The following is a 17,520-nucleotide window of genomic DNA, read 5'->3' as shown; positions in this document are numbered from 1 at the left end:
CATAGCTTTATGTATTTCTAATTTTATTGGTAGTGTGTTTTCTGTTAATGGCAAATGGTAAGCACACAAAGATGAGGATTATGCTAATGACAATAATGCCGTTCATTACCTTTCCTTTACCAATATTGACTTATCCAGTTAATTACATATACTTATGCTAACAGTACCTGAAGATAGAGAGTAACACATCAATGTTATAGAGAGTAACCTTGCTTCCTCAGAATTAAATTAACATTACTGAAAATCTCAAACTAAAAATAATATAATGTTTAAGTTATTTATGCTAGATCACAGTTCCTTTTATTTCTTTGGGAAGCTTTGCACGGCAGAGCTGAAAGCACTCGAAGAGGACAAATTATTGTCAACTTGAGCAAGAATTTATCAGGCACCCATGTGTGACTAATATTATAAGCATGAACAAGAGTATTGATGAAATGTTAGACATCATCGTTACTATTTTGTGATTTAAATACAGGTGTTTTTTGTTTTCAGAGCTAATACAGAAACCCTGTACACAACGTGTAATGAAAATGCCACTCGTAGGAAGAGCGTTCTGAAATGGAGGGACCCCTGAAACAGAGCCAGACGAAGCTTTGTCTCAAACCAAGGTTTGTTTATTAAGCGAAAACGACAGGCGGAGGCTAACTCAGCTCAGAGGAGGAGCCCCGAACCTTAGTTGCAGGAGTTTTATAAAGATAAAATTCACAAACAGGTGCAAGCAAGCTAATTTACAGAAGCGGAACTTGGTGGTTATTTTCCAAGCAAACAAGCGTACAGAAGCCAAAGGTTGCAAAAAAAAAAAAACTTTATCTAGATATAGGACAGGAATAGTCATAACTTGTTTTTTCTCCTTTTGTTGTGCAGCCAAAATCTACCAACCATTTTGTAGATGGATTCCAGGCAGGGCATTTGGTGGCAGATCAGGAAGTCATAATGAGGCCCTGCCCGGAATCTGCCAGAGTTGCAAAATTTCCAGAAACTGGGATGTGGGCAGGGTAGGTACCAGATATTTAGAGAACTGTGCAAGGTTTCGGGCAACTGTGACCTAAACACCGGGAAACTCCAGGCATCCTTGCCCTAAAGCAAATTAGGGTCCCATGCTTACATTTGATTTCAGTTCATTTACTAAAGTATAATCCCCCAGGACTGTAACACCCCAGTCCTAATGGTAGGAGAATTACTTACCCAAACGAAAAAGGTAGCTTTATTCCAAAAGTAACTGATACAGAAAATGACTGGAAGCAATGGCTCAAAAGATATACCACTTACTTATAAAATATGAAACTCTGACTTCATACCCCATTTTACCAAAAAAAATAAGAAAGGATGATAGATAGATAGATGGTCAGATGGATGGAGGGAGGGAGGGATTGGTGGATAGATGGATGGAGAGACAGATGAATGGACAGACAAATAGATAGCATTAGCATGAGAATGTCTTGTCATTTCTATTAATAAGATGGATCATTGTTAGAAAGGTCCAAGGAATAAAGGGAAAACATGCCCATAGAAATAACTGAATCTTAAATGTAAGATAGTGGGCAAAGGTACAAATCATAGTTTGCAGACAAGGAAAGAGGAGAGATGATGATTTCCCTTATTTGTAGAAAGAGAATAAAAAGAGATGAGTGAGAAACAGAGGCAGATTTATCTACTGAGATGGAAGTAGAGCATGGAGTTATGGTGCTGCTTTGTGAAGAAATGAGACATGACAGGGAATATCATAAAGAACTCAGCAATAATCAGTCCTCCTCCAGTTGTCACCAGGACAAGAAACAAAGGACATCAGAGGCTCCACTTCCAGAATGGAATGTATTCTCCTAGACATTTTAACTGTTCACACATCCTTCAGCAGTTTGCACTTACGTGAATTTCCTTTGACATAATCCCAATATTGTGTCTGGTGTCTCATGCAAGGCAAAGTATGTGTCACTGATTTTTGTGCACTTATATAAATATTTAACTCAGGTATTTTTAAAATTCTTTTCCTCAAGACCTGTACCCTAATAGAGATATTTCTGGGCACAGAATGACCAAAGAAATTTAAATCTAAAAAGCAGCATAAGAAAGGAAAAATGAGTAGTTTGTTTCTAATGATTAGAGAACAACAAATCTGATACATTTAACTTAGATCTTTGAATGAAGAAATGAAAGGTAATATTTTTAAAAAGCGAAAGCAAGCTAGGCACTGGTGGCTCATATCTGTAAATCCTACTACTCAGGAACCTGATATCTGTGGATGACAGTTCAAAGCCAGCCCAGGCAGGAAAATCAGTGAGACTCTCATTTTCAATTAACTAGCAAACAAGCTGGAAATGGAGCTATGATCAGTGCCCAGTTCTTGAGTTCAAGCAAAAAGAAGGGGGGAGGGGAGGGAACGGATATGAAAGGACTCACAGAAAAAACACAAGGAAAATAATAAGATTTAAGTACTTTTTCTTACTTCTCTGGAATCAGAGAAATTCCCTTGGTACTAGGTGATGCTAACACAAAGACTTCTTGCAATGACTGGTATAAGGTTTGAATCTGAAGGTCTACAGTTGCAGAAATGTGGAATATTTGAATATATATATATATATATATATACTTTTTCTTATGACAGATTCTTTCTTTAAGATAGATGGCCAATCTTCACTATGACAAGGTGCCATTGTTCTTATTCTATTTGTTTTACCTTTCTTCTGTGTTATAATGTTTCACTGTGTCTATTTGCAAAGCTATACATAAGCATTTTTAATCAATTATCAACTGCTAGACTTTATATCTTTTACACAGCTGTTTATCATTTCCCATTTCACTAATCAGATTCAATGTCAGTGATTTAAATTGCACACTTAACTTCTACAAAATCTTGCATCCATGTATCTCAACAATTACCATTATATTTTTCTTAAATGTTCAAGTGTCTAAGATCTGAGGATTATGGTTCAAAGCCATCTTGGACAGGAAAGTCTGTGAGACTCATCTCCAATTAAACATCAAAAAATGACTGGAAGTGCAACTGTGATTCAAATGATAGAAATATAACTTTAAGGAAAAATGTTCAGCAACAGCTCCCAGACCCCAAGCTCAAGCCCCAGAACCAGAAGAAAAACAATAACAAAAAGTCCAAGTACGTGGCACAGTGGCCCAGACTAAAGTGATAACTTGAAATTGTATTCTCAGAATTTTAAATGATATATCATAAAATGTGTTTTGGTTTGTTGTTAAAATTAGTTGTTTTTAGTGTTTGCATTATCTTCCTCTGGGATGTGTTATATACGTGTAAATTATCTGAGAAACCACATATTGAAGGATTGAATCTTGGAATTTTTACTAGAGCATTAGCAGTCTGCAGGCAGCCCATTGTTACAAAGGCCTGCAGCGAACAAATACACTCAACACTATCAAGAAACAGGCCAGAGAGGGAAGAGAGAATAAAAAACCATACCAACAAACCAATTCAGCTCCAATGGAGAGCTGACTTAGGATGCCATGGTGACAAGAGACGAGCCAGGAGATAGGACACAGGACTAGAACATGGAGCTATATGGCATTGTGTGATGGCATCTGAGCTGGTCTGACCCTAAATAGGGTCAGTTCAAGGGGCAGGGTCACAGCAAGTTCCCAGTCCCAGGCACTTGACTGACAGGTTCATAATTTATAGGTCAAGTGCCCACCCCTGTCTCTAGGAATTCAGGAACACCTATCACCTGGAGATGGGACTTCCCTTCCTCTAGGAATCCAGGCACACCCATCAAGACAAGATGCCAAATAGTACAACTCGCCATGTGGCCAGTGATGGCGCTGGCCAGATCTGAACTCCACATTACAAATGAATATGTTGAAATGGTGCTTATGTGTGTTTGCCACGCTATGCTAATGTCTTTTATTCTTAGTACACAGTTAATTTGCATAGTAAAAGTGCTGGTTGTTTTTGTAGCTTGCTATTTTTATTGTCTTTTACATTAGATAATTTGATATTTTAGGATGGTAGTAATATCAATTAAGAAAGATAGGGAAATGACAATATTGAGGAAAAAATAAAACTTTGCAAAGAAGAGGAAAAACAGGCAAAGAAGAATGAAGAAACAAAGACTATAGTTTATATGATTTATGTTTTATAATCCCCACTCTGATTATCAGACATCTGTGCTCTTCCTCAAACTGTCTTAATATGCCTGCAATGAAGATGTTCGATCATAGTTTTAAGTAAACAATATGTTTACATTTAATACAACAGATACTTTTTCTACTAATTTAGACAAATCAAGAAAGGGGAGGACCCACAATGTTAGAAGCTCAGAATACATTATAATGAACTCAGGCTCGCATATATATATATATATATATATGTATATATATATATACATATATATATAATCAAAAGTAAAAGACAACCAAAGGACAATAGGCATTATCTTGTCTGCATTGTGCCTTTTTCACTCACCCTGGTATGCATCCTGTTTGTTTTACAATACTGATGAAGTAGGATAGTATCAAGTCATTAAATTTGTCTTCTTGTCTCCTCCTTTCTCCAATGTTACACATTCCCTTACTGAGAAGACAGCCCAGTTATGGAGTTCCCTTTGCTAACAGTGCTTTGTAGCGATTTCTTGGTGGAGTTTAAAAAAATAGAAGTTGCCTGGTACTTGAACACATCTTCTTACCCAGGATTTGCACTGAAATCTAAGTCCATTCCCAGAAGTAAGAGAGTACAGTAATTGAAGCATATGCAAATACTTTAAGATTGAAAGAAAAAATAAATTCCAAACTAACTTAATAAAGAAAGATTGTAGTAGTTTAATAGTTTTTGTACAGCTAGCGGATTGCTCCAAATAGTTCATTATGTTGCAAATGATCAAGCCAGGGTTGGGAGGTGTCTGAGAAGGCTAGGCATCGGTGGGGCGGTGGGGGCATTGGAGATGCCACTGGGAATCCTACAGATAAATGTAAACCATAAACCCAAACTGACCAGTGGCAACTGGGAAAATTGCAGTTCATCCCAGAACAAGCCATCTTCTGATATTACCAATGCTAGACTGCTCATCATAAGGAAAAGGTCTTTTCTTTCATGTTTTGAACAAAATTTCCTCTATGAAGCTAGTCACCACATAGAGGTTAACACTTTGTCACATAGGCAGGCAGAGATAAATCATATTTAATTCATTTAATAAAATCACAAATGAATTAACAGAAATAAAATAGACTCCATGGATTCAAATAGTATAATTCTTTAGAAAGAATAACATAAAGCTTAACAAAATAGGCACTAGGAAATAGGTACTTGCAAGAGAGGAGGTGGGGCTAAAAGGAGAGGGGGAGAAGAATGAAGTGTGGAAGGGAGAGAATGCAGGCAAGAATGCTTTATATATGCCACTGAAGATGTTGAAAGATGCAGATCAAGGGTGGGAAGAGTGAGAATGTTGGTCAGGATGACATTGGTCAGGACCCAAGGTATTCATAAATTGTTTTATTGAATGGCAACTCCTTTCTACAACTACTTAAAGATAATACAAATGTGGTTTGTTTGTTTGTTTTTGTTTTTTTATTTTTTATTTTTTTTTTGGTCAGTCCTGGGGCTTGGACTCAGGGCCTGAGCACTGTCCCTGGCTTCTTTTTGCTCAAGGCTAGCACTCTGCCACTTGAGCCACAGCGCCACTTCTGGCCGTTTTCTGTATATGTGGTGCTGGGGAATTGAACCCAGAGCCTCATGTATACAAGGCAAGCACACTTGCCACTAGGCCATATCCCCAGCCCTTGTTTGTTTTTTTAACAGTAATGGAGGTAACTTTTCACTTTCTTCAAAAAAAAATTCACATTCAGGACACACATTTTGCATTTTAATGGCACCCAAATTTGGAGGAAGTCTGAAGAATTATGTTTTAAGTGAATTTTTGAAAGAAATTGTTATAAAACTAGCCATTCTTGTATATCAATCAAGATTTCAAACATCACAATAGATTTCAGTCTCTCCATATTAAAACATATTTCCCAAACATTATGATGACAGAGTAGAACCACAATGAACACACAGCTCATATTATTTCCTTGCAGTTGATTTTATAAAGGAGATCCACATTAATCTACAAGAACTATGCCATGATGTCCTTGAGATATTTGCTATATTAATATTAACAATCTTTTGGTTGTTTTGGTTTGCAAGTCTTCATGATATCTTCTCTCCTAACTACTTATTTCCTTCCTGTAATACAAATAGTACCAGTAGAAATTGAAGAACAGCAAATGTCTTATTTCTTAATTACTCCTCAGATATTGTAAACTTTGTACTTCTCAACACATGCATTAAATATCTCCCTCTGGCTTATCAGAGGCAGTATCATCAGGCTACTCTTTAGGTGACATCTTCTTTGCTGGGAACTGACATCAAAAGGAAAAATAACTTGTTGTTTTTGTTAGAGTGCTTCTGATAGAAATTTTAGGTATCAAGAATGTTTACTCTATAGGCTAGCAGTAAATCAAAATGAAAGTTTATCCTTTCCCTAAATAAGCAATATATATATGGACCTCTGGAGGTATAGTAAAATACATTCTCACAATCTTCATAAATTCACATAGAAATTGAAGGTATTATGCATGCTGCAGTATTTAATAACAGAGATCAATAGTTGAGCTTATTTGATATACTGTCTAAGCTTCAAACAAAAAAGTATTAAGTCAGCCCATTTTAAAGGATTCTGTGCACATGCTTATTGAGTTTTCTTTACATTTTAGGGGTTTAAAAGACACTAATAAATAGTACTACAGCTGAATGAAGAAGACAACTGAAGAAGAAAATCTGTTGCTTGTTTTTACTGAGGTAAAACTGCTTCCTATTCTGAGCACATACCTTTTTATCTTCTGAAAGTTTTCTAAAAAAATATTCTTTTGAAGTTTCAAAACTAAGCACATTTGAAAATTATGTAAGTAGTTTTATATTATCTACATCTTGGCATTTGCTTACATAGCAAATTTCTCTCACATCAATTTGATTAAAATGAGGTGTAGCTTTTGGATTATTATTGTATACTCTGAGATATACTTAAAATTCCTGAATAATATTATATTACAGTGTACATACTAGCATTAGTTGAAATAATAGGGGAAACATAGCTTTGAATTTGTGAATTTGGCTTTATCAATGCTTCATTATACTAAAGGAGAAACAATAGCTCTGATTAAGTTAATGGTTCTGCAATCAGACTTCTTCAAATTTGTTTTATTAATGTCTAAGGATACTTTACTTGGTATTATCAATGCAAACATGACTGTTTATAATTGTGCGTGTTTCTTAATCAGCTCAGTTTTCATCTTCTCTCTAACAACCTTGATAGTCTCATTATATTTTCACTCTCTTTTATCCCTAAAAAGCAATTGTTTAAAGTTACAGAGTTATTTTTCCAAAATTTATAACCTTAAAACTCACTATTTTTAAATTATTGGAAAGAGATTAAATTCATTTCAAATGAGGAGAAACTACTGTTTACCACAAACATTAGTGTTATATATTGACTTACTTACCATTGATAAGGAAGTTGTACATAATACTAACAAGAGGAAGCATAAAACAGCTTCAAAACTTGTAGAGAATAGCTTATGAATTTATAACCAATATTGTGATGAACACTATACTAGTTTTGTAAAGAATGAACCATGGAGATGTAAATGTGGACAGCATAGCTTTATGCAAGACAAAAGAAGGTCATGAAAGGACAAAGACATGAATGATGTCTTCAGGAAGAGATGTCTAATAATGATAATTCCAGAATGGAAAAAAAGAATAAAAGAAATGAAAATCTCAAAATATGCCCAACTTTGGATATGCTAATCCATCAGATGTGAGATTTCAAGGTTGTCTTTTGACTTCTTACAATGGGATGCAATTGAATAGTATAGAAGACTTACCAAAAATAAGTTTTAAAAACAGGGATTCCTCAAGACCTTCTAAACATATTTAAGAGTTTGGACATTATCTTATTATTAAATGGCCTTCTGGTCAATCTCCGAATATTTTTGGAAAAAGAGAGGAATTGAAAAATATCTGCTTAGAGCCAGACGCAGGTGACTCACACCTGAAATCCTAGTTACTTAGGAGGCTGAGACCTGATAGGAAGGGAAAGAGAGAGCAGAAAAACAATACCAACAAAGTAGATCAGCTCCAATGGAGAGCTGAAGTGAGATGCCATGTTGACCAGAGAAGAGTCAGGAGATAGGACATAAGCAGACAGGAGACACATGGCATGGAGTACCCACACCTGACCTGGTCTGGGTCTTAATAGGGTCAGGTCAGATGGCATGGCCACAGGGAGCTTGAGAGTTCACAACTCAAGACTACCAGGTCTAATAACCTATTGTCCAAGTCCCTGCCCCGGTCACTAGGAATTCAGGATAGTCCATCACCTAGGAGGTGAGTTTTTCCTGCCTCCTCAGTGAAGACTAGATGGCACCAATTAAACACAAAATCCTATCATCTACCACATGGCTAAGATGGTGCCAGTTAGATTCAGCATCCCCACTTCACAGTGAACAGTCATCAGTGCTACCACTGGAATTGGGACAATATATCCATGACCGATACCAGTTAGTCTTTCTGGTACATAAAATTAATTAGCAGAGAAAAAACTAATCCAAGAAGATTATAAATCATAGGAAGGCAGCTATTTCCTACAATGGTATTGGGGTGGTGAATTTGGCAACCCTCCCGAGACTAACTTTTAGCCAATAATTAATGATGAAGGTGTCTTAGATGGTAAGATGGAAACAGAGGAGAAAAAGTAACACTACATGGCAAATATGCAATTACAAGAAAGCACCAGGATTCATCCTCTGAACCCACATGCAGTATTCTCCACAAGGTTTTATGGTCCCTGTACACTACACTGAGAATTTGGGTCAGACCTTGTTATTAGCTCACTTAGAATGCACATAAAATGCATAGAATGCACACACCCATGCAACTCCACCCCAGCACACATATGATGATAAAGCAGCATCAAAATTTGAGGGTAAGAAAACACAATGGACAAATGCATTCTGCACAATATTAGAAAAATAGGATTTGATCATCAAGAAAGAAATACACAGTGTACAAACTCAACAGATAGGATTAAAGTTAGAGGTGATTTTCTATTCTGTCCTCCTTAGTCGCCAAAGGGAGGAGTGGGGACAATCTGGAGAAAATGAAACTTTTAGAGTTTAACCATTCCAGACATTGTATTGATGGCAAAGAGTGCAAGACCCTACAGCTCCCTGAGGAAATTATCTTCATTGATTAGACAAGATGTGCAGAGAAATCCACCATATTTCTATGCCATAGTTCTTAAACAACACAAAGGCAATGGGGCACAGTTAATATATGACTCATTGTATTAGGTTTTTGTGAAAAGAAGGCACATGAGTCTTCATAAATTAAATAAATGTTACTACTTCTGGTCTTGAGAGATAATCTGCAGAATGCACACCTCACTTGGTCCATTAATTCTTACAAGGTGCATTGATAGATGGCAAGACAAGTCTTGTAATTCAAGAACAAGTGATTCCTGTTTACACTAAAATCACTGGTAGGTGTAACTTAAGGCATTATGCTAGTATTTATTTGATAATTTACTGAGGAATAACAAATTAAAAGTTGGAAAAGACAGAAACCCACCACATTGCAACAAAAACTGTTGCCACTTCCATAATGAGTGTTTGGAAAATGTGTGACTGTAGAGGTTAAATATGAGACAATATTTTTCAAGAACTGTAACCCCTCTGTACATCACTTTGAAAATAAGGAAATCGATAATTTTTTTAAAAAAGAATAAAATATTTGCCTGAAGAAAAATCATAACAGAGGAAGATGGCGCCATCACAATAGGGAGGCACCCCAACTCGCTCCAACTGAATAGTGAGCTGGGAACTCCAACACCCAACACCCCATCAAAAGTCCAGCAAACCCAACAACCAGAAGCAATAGAGAAACACAGGAAATGAAAAAGAACAAAAAAAGGAGAACCTATAACCTGCATAGAGCCGGAAAATCTCCGGGGTGCCCCCCCTCCCCCACCACCCCCAGCCTGAACAGGGCCAGGCTGGAAAAGGGGACCCGGCACCGGTAAACGGGACCACAGACCGTCAGCGACCAGAGAAGCAACAGCCGAAAAGTTACGCCAGGAGTGCAGAGTCCAGACAGCAGGAGCTCCACAGGCCCCAGAGGGAGCACAGACCGACTGAGACAGACGGTGGTGCAGACAGGAGGCACAGACAGACAACGACAGCAGGGGAACTGGTTGGCGCAGATGGGGAGAGCCGACAGGAGAGCCAGGACTGCCACCACCAAACAACTGATCACCACACCCCAGCACCCCAGCCCCAAAAAGCACACAGCAGCGCAGGACACACACAATACAGGACCAGTAAGTTCCCCCTTGCCCCCCCCCCAAACGGGAGACCAGCTATAGCAGAGACCCAAACCCTACAAAGAAGCTAGAACTCCTTCGCTCCCCATCCCTACCCCGAGGGAACGAAGGAGCCCCTTGTCTGGTGGCTCTAGGACTCTACAGCCTCTGGGAGGACACGGAAGCTAACAGAGGCAGAGCAGCGCCCAACAAAGTAACCAGGAAACACCTTAGACAGGTGTCCCCCAAGGCCCCAGCTGGGGAGCCTGAACCTGTCCACACCAGCCGCCCCCCCCCCCCCCCCAGCAGGGGCCTGAGCACTGGTAGGCCTTGGAACGCCATCTGAGGTGTCCTGGTCCGTGCAGACATTTTGAACAACAGTCACAGGCTTGCTGGTGGGCAATACCAGCCCAGCAGGGACACCTGGGCCTGAACACACGCCCCACCCCCCCACAGCTGAGGCGCAGAGAATCTATGGGCACCAACCTGCGCCCAGACACTTGAACCTGCTGGGGTCCACACATACTGGCCCCCACAGCAGACTCGCAAGAGGGTACAAGCACCCTCCAACAACCCAGGGCAGCATGCCCCCAAAGGAAACACTAGAGCATACACGCAAATGCCACCTGAGGGCCAGCATAGGTCAGCGTGCTAGCCCTCCATTAGGAGGATCTCCTGTCCAACCCCCCGCAGGAGCGCACAAGCGGGCAAGCTGCCCCCTCAGCAGCAACACCCGCTCTGATAGGCCCACTCTGCACAGGTGGGCAGTTACATATGGCATGTTGAAAGTAGTTACAACTGTGATATAACAATATAACAGTGATATAACAATCGTTTCATAACATGGAGTTCATTTCACTTAGCATCATCTTATGTGTTCATAAGGATATAGCTATTGGGCTCTTGTGATGTTCTGCTATGACTTGCCTAAAACTGTAATAATTATTCCCAATAAGGGAGACCATAGAGTCCATGTTTCTTTGGGTCTGGCTCACTTCACTTAGTATAACTTTTTCCAATTCCTTCCATTTCCTTACAAATGGGGCAATGTCATTCTTTCTGATAGAGGCATAAAATTCCATTGTGTATATGTACCACATTTTCCTGATCCATTCGTCTACTGAGGGGCATCTGGGTTGGTTCCAGATTCTAGCTATGACAAATTGTGCTTCGATGAACATTGTTGTGCTGGTGGCATTACTGTGATTTTGTTTGTGGTCTTTTGGATAGATACCCAAAAGTGGGGATGCTGGGTCATAGGGGAGTTCTATATTTAGCCTTCTGAGGAATCTCCATACTGCTTGCCAGAGTGGCTGAACTAGTTTACATTCCCAAGAACAATGAAGTAGGGTTCCCTTTTGGCCACATCCCCTCCAACAATTGTTATTGTTAGTTTTCTTGATATAGGACATTCTTTTTTTTTTTTTTTTTTGGCCAGTCCTGGGCCTTGGACTCAGGGCCTGAGCCCTGTCCCTGGCTTCCTTTTGCTCAAGGCTAGCACTCTGCCACTTGAGCCACAGCGCCACTTCTGGCCGTTTTCTGTATATGTGGTGCTGGGGAATTGAACCCAGGGCCTCATGTATAGAAGGCAAGCTCTCTTGCCACTAGGGCATATCCCCAGCCCCGATATAGGACATTCTTACTGGGGTGTGATGGAATCTCAATGTTGTTTTGATTTGCATTTCTTTTATGGCCTGTGATGTAGAGCACTTTTTCATATGTCTCTTGGCCATTCTCATTTCCTCATCAGAGAAGTCTCTTTGTAAGTCTTTAGCCCACTTGATGAGGGGGCTATTGGTCCTTTGCGGTTTTGTTTTGGAAGAAGGTAACTTTTTTAGGTCTGTATATACTTTAGAGATGAGGCCTTTGTCCGTTGAGTGGCAGGTAAAGATCTTCTCCCAGTCTGTGGGCTTTCTGTTTATCTTGCGAGCTATGTCCTTTGCTGTGCAGAAGCTCTGCAGTTTGATGCAGTCCCATTTGTCCAACCTTTCTTTGATTTGTAGCCTTTCTGGGTCATTGTTAAGAAAGTTTCGTCCTGCGCCAAGGAGCCCAAGTGTTTCTCCTACTTCTTCCTTTAGTGTTTTCAGGGTGTCTGTTTTGATTTCGAGGTCTTTAATCCATTTGGAATTGATTTTGGTGCAGGGTGATATATACGGATCTAGTTTTAGTTTGTTGCATGTGTTGAGCCAGTTTTGCCAGCACCATTTGTTAAAGAGGCTATCTTTCTTCCAAACTATTGTTTTAGCTCCTTTATCAAAGATTAAGTAGGCGTAGTACTGTGGGTTCATTTCTGGGTCTTCAATTCTGTTCCATTGGTCTTCAGGCCTGTTCCGATGCCAATACCAATCTGTTTTTATTACTATAGCTTTATAATACAACTTGAAGTTGGATATTGTAATTCCTCCAGCACTGTTCTTTCTGCTTAGGATTGTTTTTGCTTTTCTAGGTCTTTTATTGTTCCATATGAATTTCTGGATTACTTCCTCTATTTCATAAAAAAATAGTGTTGGGATATAAATGGGTATTGCATTGAATTTGTAGGTAGCCTTTGGCAATATTGCCATTTTGATTATGTTAATCCTTCCAATCCAGGAGCATGGGAGGTTTTTCCATTTCCTTAGTTCTGACATAATTTCATTTTTCAAGTTTTTAAAGTTCTCCTCAAAGAGGTCTTTCACTTCTTTGGTTAAGGTTATTCCTAGGTATTTTATGTTTTGGGGGGCTATTGCAAAAGGTGTTGCTTTCCTGATTTCATTCTCAGTCTTGCGGTCGTTAGCATAGAGAAAGGCCATTGATTTTTGAGGGTTTATTTTATATCCTGCAACTTTGCCCAATGTTTAGATCAGCTCTAGTAGCTTGGGGGTAGAGTCTATGGGATTCTTTAGGTATAGGATCATGTCATCTGCGAAGAGAGAAAGTTTAACTTCATCTTTTCCTATTTGGATCCCCTTTGTATTTTCTTCTTGCCTAATTGCTCTGGCTAGGAATTCTAGTACTATGTTGAAGAGCAGGGGAGAGAGTGGACATCCCTGCCTTGTTCCTGACTTTAAAGGCTTTAGTTTTTCACCACTTTGAGTTACGCTTGCTGTTGGTTCGTCATAAACTGCCTTGATTATATTCAGGAATGTTCCCTGGAATCCCAGTTTTTCCAGGGCTTTTAGCATAAATGGGTGCTGGATTTTATCAAACACCTTTTCCGCATCCAGAGATTAAACCATGTGGTTCTTTACCTTGCTCTGGTTGATGTGGTGGATTACATTAATTGACTTGCGTATATTAAACCAACTTTGCATCCCTGGGATGAATCCAGTTTGATCGTGGTGTATGATTTTTTTGATGACCTGTTGAAGTCGATTGGCCAGAATTTTGTTGAGAATTTTTGCGTCTTTGTTCATCAGGAAAATCGGTCTATAGTCCTCTTTCCGTGATGAGTCCCTTCCTGGTTTTGGGATGAGGGTTATAGTGGCTTCATAGAATGAGTCTGGTAGTGAACGTTCTCTTTGAATTTCATTGAAGAGTTTGAGAAATATTGGTGTGAGTTCTGTTTTGAAGGCCTTGTAGAATTCTACAGTGAATCCATCTGGACCTGGACTTTTCTTGGATGGGAGATCAGTTATTGCCATTTCTATTTCAATACTGGATATGGGTCTTTTTAGAAGGTTTAAATCTTCATGGTTCAGTTTGGGGATATGAATTTTTTCTAGGAAATCATCCATGTCTTCCAAGTTCTCGAATTTGTTGGCATAAAGGTTTGCAAAATAGTCCCTTATTGTGTTCTGAATTTCGGTTATTTCTGTGGTGATGTTACCTGTTTCATCTCTTATCTTGTTTATTTGAGTGTGCTGCCTTTGTTTTTTGGTCAGGTTTGCCAGGGGCACCTCTGGCTAAGCTGAGGCCCAGGACACACCTCCCACCTGGGCAAGGGGCGTTCTCCTGGGTGGTTCTGGCTCTCACTGGTCGGTCCCTCTTGCCCTTTTCAAAGATGGCTCCTTTGACCTCGCTTTCCCCAGGTCTGCTTTAGTTCCAGTCTGGTCTGACCCTATGCCAGTGGCAAAGATGGCACTTTGCTCTGGCGGTGGGGGAAGGGCTGCCTTCCAGAAGCTGCTCTGTGGGTGTGAATGAGAATATCTTTCGTGGGGTACTCATGCTTTCTCTGCTATTTCAGGTCGTCCGTGCTCAGCTGCCATCTGGAAGATTTCTCCCTGGTCTCTGCTGTGTGCTTTTGTTGCGTGGAGTGCGGGTTGCTGTGCCGGGTGCTGTGCCAGTGCCGGCACTGGCATGGAGATGGGATGCTGCCCAGAGCTTGAGTCTGTGTTTTCAGATGAGCAAAGTCGGTTTTTCCTTCCTGGCCAGAATCCCTGTACTGTTACAACTTACTCTGGTTGTATTTCTAGTAGTAAAAGTTTCTATAGGGTGAGAAAACTGCGATGTCAGAGGGAGCTCAGCTAGTGCACTGCAGCTCCTCCGCTGTCTTCCCGGAAGTCTCTGTCTTCTTATTTTTCTTAGTATATTTTCATAGAAACTAGAATGGAAGTACATATGTACAATAGGTTGAGGAATTTTACAAGTTATTTCTTGAAGAAATTTGACAGCATATAATTTCGCCAAACATCTTATGTTCTTTAGAACCTCTGTGTATACCTACTGTCTGAGGACTTCTGTGGCTTGTGCCAACTATGGCATTGCAATGCAATTCCTGGGTAACGTAGGAATTTGTGAGAGGAAAAGTAGGCAAGAGAGGAGCTATCTCTTGTGTCTCTGATAGTTCCTCCATGCCTGGAATTTATATACTGAGATAGATGCTTTTAGTGCACCATAGACTCTATGAGAAACCTTTTCTTTATAAGTAATAATGGGTTATTACAAAAATACTAATTTGATTTTCATATCAACTTAATGATTTCTTACATGACCTATAAAGTTCTCTTAACAGACTGATTTTTAAGATGCTTATTTAGAATGAAACAAATAAAAATTTCATCTTGGGCTATGAGTTCTGTTTTGTTGCTGGTCCTGGGTCTTGAACACAGGGTCTGGGCCCTGTCCCTGAGCCTCTCAAGGACAGCACCCTAGCCCCTCAGTCACAGCACCACTTCTGGCTTTTGCTGAATAGTTTAAGTGATAAGAGTCCCACAGAATTTCCTACCTGGGCTGACTTTGAACTGAGATCCAGAGATCTCAGTCTCCTGAGTAGCTAGGGTTACAGGCATGAGCTAGTGTGTGTGTGTGTGTGTGTGTGTGTGTGTGTGTGTGTGTGTGTGTGTGTAATTCTGCCTACCAAAGTCATGATAAAATTTTGAAGAATGGTATAAAGACAAACATACATAGTGACCTACATTCTTGTTTATGCATACATGGCATGATTTTCACTGTGGATAATTTGTAGTTTAAAATATTCATCACTGGTATGTACAAAAAATTACGTGTTCCAAAAGATTCTATCTAGTATATTTGGAGTTCTTTGGATTAGCAAAACCTTGAGCACTATAACTATCAGTAAGAATGTGTATGTATGAAATTATAAAATGTACCTTAACAAAAACAAATGAACTGTAGAAACTATAGAATTATAGGGTGTGTAATAAGAATCACATGGAAGTGATAGAGAGAGAAAGAGGGGGAAGGTGGGAGTCAAGGATAGAGGAAGAGAAGAGAGTAGTAAAATAGACACCCACACAGATAGCAGACAGGCAGAGAGAGAGAGAAGGAGAGACTGACATTGGTTTTTGTTTGTTTGTTTTGTTTTATGCCAGTCCTGGGGCTTGAACTCAGGGCCTGAGCACTGTTCCTGGCTTCTTTTTGCTCAAGGCAAGCACTCTACCACTTGAGCCACAGTAGCCCTTCAGGCTCTTTCTGTTTATGTGATGCTGAGGAATCGAACCCAGGACTTCATGTATGCTAGGCAAGCACTCTACCACAAGGCCACATTCCCAGCCCCTTTAAAAATGTTTTTGTTTTGTTTTTTTTGCCAGTCCTGGGGCTTGAACTAAGGTCCTGTGCACTGTCTCTGGCTTCTTTTTGTTCAAGGCTAGCACTCTACCACTTGAGCTACAGTGCCACTTATGGCCTTTTCTGTTTTATGTGGTGCTGAGGAATCAAACTCAGGGCTACATGCATTCTAGGCAAGCAATCTACCACTAAGCCACATTCCTAGCCCATAAATATTTTTTTTTTTTTTGTGAGAGAGAAAATCACGACATTGAAGGGAGACAAAGCAACAAGATCCTACGTGGAGAATGTAATATGCTTGTGTTTTCTAAACCTCCTGACCCTACTGAAATGTATAGGTCATAGGATACTCCTATGTATTTACTTAGTCTTCACCTCCATTAAAAGGTCTCTTCTCATGTGCATAAGAATATCTAAATTTAAAGTGAGTATAATGTTCTTGGAGAGTTTACCAGTGGTGTCCAACTTACATAGATCTAACCTTAATTCAATATCATTGTTCCATTCTTTGCTGAAAAATCAATGAGTTACACGATTTGTCCACATATTCCATGAAGACCAGAAAACTGGCTCCTTATTTATATGGAATAATAGGCTACTGAATTTCTTTAGCGCACATCCAAATAGAACTTACATAATCTTTGCATAGTTGGGTCCCTCCACCTAAACGAAGTACATTTAGTGTGCAAGACTCAAGACCAAGAGAGGGCGCGATGAAGCTATGCTGACAGTGGGTGTTTACTCCCATCTCCCGGGCCCTGGAGTCCAGCGTGGGCCTTTGACAACTTAGGAGATGAAGCTTGTAGACAGTGCTTGTGCTCACTGTAGACAAGAAATGGCGATGAGGGTCCCAGATGGACTATGGAAATGGAGATGGTAACCGTGATACCTGCATTACACGGAGGTAAATGGGTGCAGATCATGACCCATTCATCATGGACCCAGGGCCTGGCTGGGCCACTAGTATCTGTGTGACCATCTGAAGGATGTGGGGCTCAAACGTTGCTTTGACCCTGCCACTCACCCTCAGCACGCACGCGCACTTCCTCTGGGGCACGTGGGAGGTGACGTCACAAAGGACAAGCTGCTCAGTGCGTCCTCAGCTACCAGAGGAGAAGGAGGGAGAGATAGCTGTCGCCACTTCTCCATTACTTAGCTGATAGTTTGCACACGTTTCGCTGTAATGGGAAACGTTCTCAGTAAATTATATGAA

Source organism: Perognathus longimembris, chromosome 17 (assembly GCF_023159225.1).
Source record: "Perognathus longimembris pacificus isolate PPM17 chromosome 17, ASM2315922v1, whole genome shotgun sequence".
In the NCBI taxonomy this organism is placed as follows: domain Eukaryota; kingdom Metazoa; phylum Chordata; class Mammalia; order Rodentia; family Heteromyidae; genus Perognathus; species Perognathus longimembris.
This window is presented reverse-complemented; position numbering follows the sequence as displayed.